A 9,032-nucleotide genomic window follows, 5' to 3' on the forward strand; every position below is an offset into this window, starting at 1 on the left:
AAAAAAAAAAGTGAACATAGTCAATTTTTTAACTAAAATGTAAAAAGTGTTAAGAATGTAAAGTTCCAACAACTTTAAGTTTGAATTACTTTAAGTTGAATTTTTTAATTTCATAGCTTTATCAATAAATCCAAAATAATGCTATTTCCACAAATGTGAGAATAAAAGAAACTCTGAGAATAAATGGGAAAGGCTGCTGAAAAATACAAATACCCTAAAAGAGTAAATTAATTGTCATCATTACTATTTATTTTTTACTGTCTATCCAAACCCATGGCCAGAAGGTATATTTCTAACTGTAATCTGTAATGACAAAAGGAAATGGGCAGAAGCGTGTGGTTGGATCAGCATCAGCATGGCCCAACAACCTCCACAGGCTGAGCTGCTGTGTGTGCAGGCCCTGCAGCAGATGGAACAGCAAATATGTACGTCTCTATTATTCAGGTGATACGTGGATGCAGAAGAAGGAGAACAGAAATGACTTTCAGAACCAGTCTTGTTTTCTGCCTGTGTTATTTTATACAGGACTACTTAATGTCTCATTTTCAAATTTGTCTGAATATGCACATCTTTAATGCAAGCAAGACACAGGGCTCCTAAGTAAACGAAGAAATAGGAATATGAGTAAACAGTAATGAGCTGTTTTTCTTTCTTCTTCTAAATATATTATTCTATTCTGGCAGCATAGAGAAGCCCTAAGGGAGCATTGAGTAGAATTTTTAAAAAGTGCTTCCTCTGATTGTCTCTACTAGCTTCATGATGACACCTCAGCAAACTCGGATGAATGAGTGTGCTGATAAGTGACAGAAATCAATCATATATCTCTACTGCTGCCAAATTTACAATATGACAATGTCACTGACTGGGAGAGCGCTAAGATTGACCCTTGGACAAAGTGCGGGAGGCTTAAAAGGCATAATGTGGAAGTAATAGGATAGGAAGAATCTGTCTTGCATTTGATAACCTGAAAAGGGGGATAGAATTAATATCTCCTGGGCTTGCCACGTCTAGTGAATTAAAGGGAATTTTTACTTAACTATAGAAAACGCAGGAGTAGAACCATAGATTTGACAGAAACACTGGCAAGTATTTATTCATTTATTATTTCATTCATTTATAAATCGTTCAGTGATTGTCAAACAACTGACTACCTGTCAAGTAAACACGGCTAAGTGCTATGAATTAAAAATGAAAGCAGCAGAGTCTCTGATAAAAGGAGCTCACAATGTAGTAACAGAAATAGACATAAGCAAATAAACATAATGCGATGAGTTTATCTTAATTACAGAGATGGGCACAGGGTCCTGGGAGAGCTCCTAAGGAGGTGCAGGGAGGCAGAAGAATGCTTCCCAGAGAAATGACCCTGGAGCTAAGTGTTCAAGTATCAGCATGAATTGACCTGGTGAGGGGCATGGAGATTTTGCACCAGAGAGTCTATGTGAGTAAACAAGTGAAAATGAGATAGAGAATGATTTATGCAGGCAACTGCAGACAATTTACTATAGTATAAAATGCAAGGCAGGAAACGGGGGAGAAGAAGCTGGAAAAGGTGGTGAGGATCAGGCCACAGCAGGGTTTCTCCAAAGCAGCAGCTTGTTTTTTATCCTTTCGGGTAGAGGTTCTCAAACTTCAGCCTGACTTAGAATTACCTAAAAAGTTTTTTAAGCATATGTTGTTGCCCCCCACGCCCCCAGAGTTTCTGACCTCCTAGGCCTGGGGTAAGGCCTGAGAATTTGTATTTCTAAGAAGTTCTCAGATGATGTAGATGATGCTGGTTCTGACACCACCATGCTCTAGGCAACCAAAAGAGCTTACCGGGTTTCAAGCAAGACATTCATAAAGTTAGCTGTGCCTCTTAGAATCCATGGACTTCCTGAGCAGGCTGCATCTTTAAGAGTCAAGGACTGGAGGTGGGGAGGCCAGTTAGGAGGCTGTGGCAGAGGCCCAAATGGAGAAGGAGACGGACAAACCAAACCATAACTTTGTTAGTTAGCAATTCCATATGTATTATCCACAAACATTATCATGGAAAAAAATCAATGTATCGTGTTTGCAATGTCCGGTTCTTTAATTAGTGTGCAAAAAGTGAACATCAAAAAATATATTTAAGAGAAAAGAGGTAGAACTGGAGCTACACACATTTTCTATCAAGAAATGAATCCTACTGACTAAAACCAGAGAATAGAAATAAGTTTCCTACCTTGGATTCCTCATCCCAGTGATAGTGACAGAAGGCAGGGAAATTTTGGGCAGAAGAGGGCAGGTCCTTGGCAAGGGCCCCACCCTCAAGCTCAAAAGCCTAATACCGCCACCCAAAGTGAGAACTTACATCCCTGTTTTTCTGATCAAATGTTGCCTTTTCCAAAACCACCCATGGCCCATCCTACCCCCCAATCCTGTACCCATAAAACTCTTAGGCTCAGCCAGCAGACAGCAGAAGCAGCTGGATGTCAGAGACTACAGTTGGACATTGGAGAGAAGCAGCTTGAATTCAGAGGGACAGCTTGATGTCGTAACTTCAGAGAGAAGTCCAGCCAGGGATGGCCAGACTGGGGGAGGAAGATTATCCTCCTGCTCTATCCCCTCTTGAGCTCCCCTTCCCACTGAGAGCCACTTTCATCAGCAATAAAATCCCCCACATTTGCCACCTTCCATTTGTTCATGCTACGTCATACCTCCTGGACGCCAGGCAAGAACTCAAGTGCCATGAGTGCGGGTGCAAAAGGCTGTCACACTGATCCTCCACTGAGCTGTTAACACTTAAGCCACGTGCAGATGGCAAAGTTAAAAGGGCACTGTAACACTTCCTCTGGGGCTTAAGGGGTTGTAGGCACCCTCCCCTAGATGCTACAACAGGGCCAGTACAGGGTTCGCTCTTGCTGGCATCCAAAAGCCGCCACCCTGGCTCCAGTACCTGCGCTCCCCTTCTCATGAGGGGCGGAGCAGCAAGTGAGTGGAATCCAACACTGCTGGTGCCAATGTACCCCAGTTCCTGCCCACCAAGGGGTCAGGGAAATATTCTAATTCCCTGTATGTACCTAATATCCTAATATCCAATATGTACCATACTGCTGTTAAAATAAGGGAAAAGATACAGGGTATCTGGGAACTCACACTATCTTTGCAATTTTTCTGGAAATCTAAAACTGTTCTAAAATTAGGTTATCTTCACAAACCTGGCCTATTTGATGAGCTAGTAAGTGGTATCTCATCATCCCCCTTTGGAAAGTAAAAGAATTCCAACTCTGAAAGAAGAAGGAGAAGTCAGGGCTTTGGAATTAACAAAGAATATGTAGAAGATAAAAATGGACAGTTGAGTGGCATGCCACACCCCTATTAACTCCAGTAGAGATGGTACCATGGTCAAGAGGGAAAAAAAAAAAAGAGAGAGAGAGAGAGATTCAGAGACAACAAAGGAGACATAGGGTTTATTAGGGAGAATTTACATACCAGGACAGTTCAGTGGCAGTGGGCTGAACAGGAGAACCACTACTATTTGTAAAAAGTATACAATTTATATAGCATTTTTACTTAGCAAAATTTACCTAGCAATCTCCATTCAAACCAAAACAAAGGGCCTCAAACCTCTGTATGACCTGCATTCTAAGTGAGGGGCTGGAGGTTCAGATGTCCTTCATAGATAAGGACTGAATCTCCAGGTTGGCCACTCCTGGATACCTTAGGTCAGGACTTCAAACACACATTCTTCTTAGACCACAGTGTCATGCTCAGGTTATGCTTAAGTTAAAATATTGCTGTCAAGTGGGCCTGCTGGGGTGGTGCAATGGAGGTAGGAATGAGTGAGCTCAGACACATCAATTCCTTAAGTCTGAGATCCAGGTAAAGCCCCACATGTGCAAACCCACCCCCCAAAATCACCATATATTTTCTAATTGCCTTTTTCCAACCTGAGTTCATCAGAGTTCCTCTCCTGGAATCTGAAGATCAATGAGAAAGACACAGGGACTAAAAGATGTTACAGGAAAGTCTCCGAGCAAAATTCCTTCTGCTAGAAGCCCCAGAATCCAGAGGAGCTCTGGATTCACCTTTCCCCAGGTCATTCAGTAACAGTCTGAATTCTTTGTGACCCTAGTTTCACAAGAGCAGTGCTTCATCAACCATCTATAGAGAAGAACCAGTTTGTTTGTTTTCAATAGCCAATCTACCATACACCTGTGCATTTGTACAATATGATTTAACAAATGGATTACTGTAACTCGTCTGAACATGTCAAAAAACATCAGAAAAATCTCAATTGAGGGACATTCTACAAACTACCCAACCAGTTCTCCCCAAAACTGTCAAAGTCAACAAAAACAAGCAAAGTCCTATCACAGCCAAAAGGAGCCTAAGGAGACACAGTAATTAAATGTAACGCAGTACCCTAGATGCAATCCTAGAACAGAAAAAGATCAGGCAAAATTTTAGGAAACCTGAATGAACTGTGGACTTTAGTTAATAATAGGTATCAATATTGGCTCACTAATTGTGACAAATGTACCATACTGCTGTTAAAAATAAGGGAAATGGTATAGGGTCTATGGGAACTCACACTGTCTTTGCAATTTTTCTGGAAATCTAAAACTGTTCTAAAAAAATAAATTTATCTTTAAAAATGAAGTTGCTAGAAAAATAAATTACAAAAAGCAGGATAAATAGAATACCACCTCCAAATTTATGATATTCAGCAGACATAAAATTACATTTCAATAAATATAATAAACATAACCTAGAAAAAAAGAAAAGAAAATAGCAAAAAATATATACCTCTTTAATTGAAAGGGTATATATATGGCAGTAATGAATCATTATATACATTCATAACTTTTGTCATTCCGTAATTGTAACTAAACAAAGACTGTCAAAGTGTGAGTCCACATACTAAACCCTGAAGTGCGCACTTTGAAGGAACATCATACTTATCAGTATTAAAGTTCTTAACATGACAAATTAGCATGCTTTGTGCTGGTTAATGTATTTGATCAAGTTTGGATTGATCACATTGCTTCTCGCTTATGATAATGTATACCTAAATTATTTCTGTGTTTCATAACACTGATAGTAGAGAAAGAAACCCGTCTTACAGATACATGTTGACAGGAGGATTAAAAGTGATTTTAAAAGAAATATTAGCCAGCTTAGGATATCTATGTCAGATCTTTATCCAAAATAAAGCAATATTTTATTTTTGATATTCATTTTCAATTCATCAGCAACCACTTCAACAACTTTTTCCTATAAAGTCAAAATGAAATTTAAATTATCTCTCAACGAAAGGAATGGATTTCAGATCAATAAATTGCCTATGTTATTATCTTTTTAATAGAAAATAAAATGCAAAAATTCTGTCAAAATTCATCAAGGGTTTGGTGATAACATTTTATATTTCTGAAATAATCAGGATTATGACATATGAAGATTGTTATATTATGGAACATGTCATAATAATCTTTAAATCTCTGTTCTTCTAAGCTTCCAATTTTGTTCTTGTCCTTTGATCTTATCTGCCACTGGCAATTATGCTGTACCCCTTCCTTTTATGGGAGTATTAGGATCATTATAACACCAAAGATATCAGACAAACGAGCAGTCCAGATGTCCAATTTACCTCTTTAAGAAGATGAGACCTAATACTTTTCTTATCTTGCAGAAGTATTAAGAGTTTATTCTATAAATCAAGCACGCTCAACTTTTCTGTTCTGTAATCATTGTGCCTTAATGTGCAATGAAAGTCATCTGTAATTCATCTTCCAAGTTATCACACAGTAAAGAGAATCTAAAATGTAATGCACTCCACTGACCTTAATTTACAATTTTTACGGTGTCACTTGGAACATTATTTAGGCTTTTTTTATAGCATGACTTTGCAATTAAAAAAAAAACAACAATGCATTGATTTTTCTTCTGGCCCAAGGTCCTTGATCTAGGTAACTACTTCAGAAAATTGTTTTTCACTGGAAGTGTGACATCAGAGCATGCTTCTACACAAAACTAAAATTCTAAAACATACTTGTTAACTTTGTAATCCTTCACAGATTTAGACAGTTGAGAGCTAATCATAATTGTCAACAGTGAAGCTAAAAAAAATAATTTTTCAAACCACCATCATGTTCAAATTGCACATATATAAAAAGAATTGCAAGTTAATAATATCAGTGCATAAGTCAAATTACAATGAAAAACACTTTGCTAGTTTTGTTCTTTGAGTTGGTTTTACATCATTATCCGGTTCAAAATTACATCAAGCTATTGTGTCCAAATACAGTTACATCTAAAGTAGCTTAAGCTACTTTGCTACATATTTATCCTATATTTCCCAGCAAACACCTTTAAAACGACTTAAGCAATTATATATGATTTTTAGTGTTATCAATATAAAGTTCTATTTTATGGATACAATTTTCAACATCTACTTCTGCCATGGTTTTAATTCAGCACACTCTTGTTCAAATAATTCTTTTGGTTTTGACCATTTTATGCTTTGTGTTTAAGTGTCACTTATATTTTGGCAGTTTTATTGTTTCATTAGCTAGCACATTTCTGAAAATGGAATTCAACAATATATTTTAAAAGTTAATACATTATGACCAATTAGAATTTATCCCAGGAATGCAAAGTTGGCTAACATTCTAAAAGCATAGCATAAACAAATAAAGAAAAATCATATTAGCTCAACAGATGTATAAGGGCATCTGACAAATTTCAATATTAATTCCATTAATTCTTGATAAATACTCTCTGCAGACTAAGAATTAATGGGAACTTCTACAACATGAAACAGTGCTACAGAAAACCTACAGCTAACATCATACGTAATGGTGAAAGACTGAATGCTTTCCCCCTGTTACAGGCTGAATTGCATCCCATCCTCCAAATTCATATGTTCAAATTCTAACCCATGGTATCTCAAGATGTACCATGGGTATTTGGAGATATGACCTTTAAAGATGTAATTAAGGTAAAATGAGGACACTTGGCCAAGCCCTAATCCAGTATGACTGGTGCGCTCATAAGAAGAGAATAGGACATAGACAGACACAGAGAAAGATCATGTGAAAAGGCAGCCATCTGCAAGCCAAAGAGAGAGACCTCAGAAGAAAAGAAACTTTCCAGCACCTTGATCATGGACTCCTAGACGCCAGAACTGTGAGAAAATACATTTCTGTTGTTTAAGCCTCCCAGTCTGCAATGTTTTGTTATAGCAGCCCTAGCAAGCTAATCATCGCCTAAGATTAGGAAAAAGACAAATATGTTTTCTCTCATCACTTCTACGTAGCATTGTCCTGAAGTTATGGCCAGTGCCAAAAGTCAAGAAAAATAAAATAAAAATTATCCAGAATGGGAAGGGACAATTAAAAATATTTTTATTTGCAGATGACAAGAATGTCTATGTAGAAAATCTTATGAAATATGTTTAAAAGGTATCAGAATTAGTGAGTTTAGTAAACTTTCATTTTATAAAATCAACACAAAGAACTCTGTTTTATTTCACTATACAAGCAGCAAAAAATGGAAATTATAATTTTCAAACACTACTATTTACAGTGCCTTAAAAATATATTAAATACCTGAGGTTAGGTACGACGAAAGGTACACAAGACCTGTTCAGTGTTAATTACTGAGAGAAATTAACAAAGACCTAGATAAATGGAGAGAGATATTATGTTCATGAGCCGTAAGACTCAATATTGTTAAAATGTAATTTCTCCCAAAATTGACCTAGAGAATCAACACAACCCTAAAAGCAAAGACCAGTGAAAATCCCCAAATTCCTTTTTTGTGGAAATTGAAAAAACTGATTCTAAAATTCATATGGAAGTGTGAAGGACCTAGAATAGCAAAAACAACTTTGAAAATAAAGAATACAGTTGGAAGACTAACACAACCAACTTTCAAAATGTATTATAACACTATAGCAGGAGTTAGCAAATTAAGACCTGTAGACCAAATTCAGCCCATGACCTGTTTTTTTACAGTCCTCAAGCTAAGAATGGTTTTTATATTTTTAAATGGTTTTATAAAAGAAAACAAAAAAACAGAAAACACTACAGCGGACATATGTACCTCACAAAGCCTAAAATATTTGCCCTCTGACCCATTAAGAAAAAAGTTTGCTGACCCTCAAGCTGCAGTTACCAAGACAATTTCATATTGGCATATAGACAGACAAATAGATCAGTGGAGCAGAAGAGAGAACGCAAAAATAGACCCACACTTATATGGACCACTGATTTTTTTTACAAAGGTGCAAAGGCAATTCAGTGGACAAATTATAGTCTTCTTATCAAATGGTGATGAAAAAACTGGATATTCATATGCAAAAAAAGCAACCTTTGGTTTATGCTAAACTTTGCATAATATACAAAAATTAACTCAAAATGTATCATAAATGTAAAGCCTAAAATTACATAACTTCTAGCAGAAAACAGAAAATCCTTGTGACCTTGGGGGATTTTTCAGATAACCCTTAGATATGACACTAAAGAAAGATCCATAAAGAAAAAAAAATGAGAAATTGAACTTGAAGTTTAAAATGTCTGTTCTCAAAAGTCACCATTAAAAGATTAAAATACAAGCCAAAAACTGGAAGAAAAAATAGCAAATCATGTATCTGATAAAGAATTTGTATGTAGAATACCCAAAGAACCCTCAAAACTCAATAATCAAAACCTAGTATGTTTTAAACAGGCAAAATATTTGAACAGACATTTCACTAGAGAAGATATAAACAGAGCAAATAAGCACATGAAATGAGGTTCAACATCATCAGACGTCAAGAACATGCAAATTAAAACTTCATACCAAGTACTTGCAAAGATGTGAAAGAAGTGGAACTCTACACTGCTGGCAGGAATGTAAAATGGCAGAACTACTTTTTAAAACATTTTGGCAGTTTCTTAAACATACGAACATATACCTATCATGATCACGCGTAGGGGTAATTCCAAGAGAAATGAAAGAATATGTCCATATAAAGACGTGTACCCAAATGTTCATAGCAGCTTCATTTGTAGTAGCAAAAAACTGGAAGA

Source organism: Aotus nancymaae, unplaced genomic scaffold, assembly GCF_030222135.1.
Source record: "Aotus nancymaae isolate 86718 unplaced genomic scaffold, 86718_ANA_hifiasm-v0.15.2.pri h1tg000032l_0, whole genome shotgun sequence".
Taxonomy (NCBI): Eukaryota; Metazoa; Chordata; class Mammalia; order Primates; family Aotidae; genus Aotus; species Aotus nancymaae.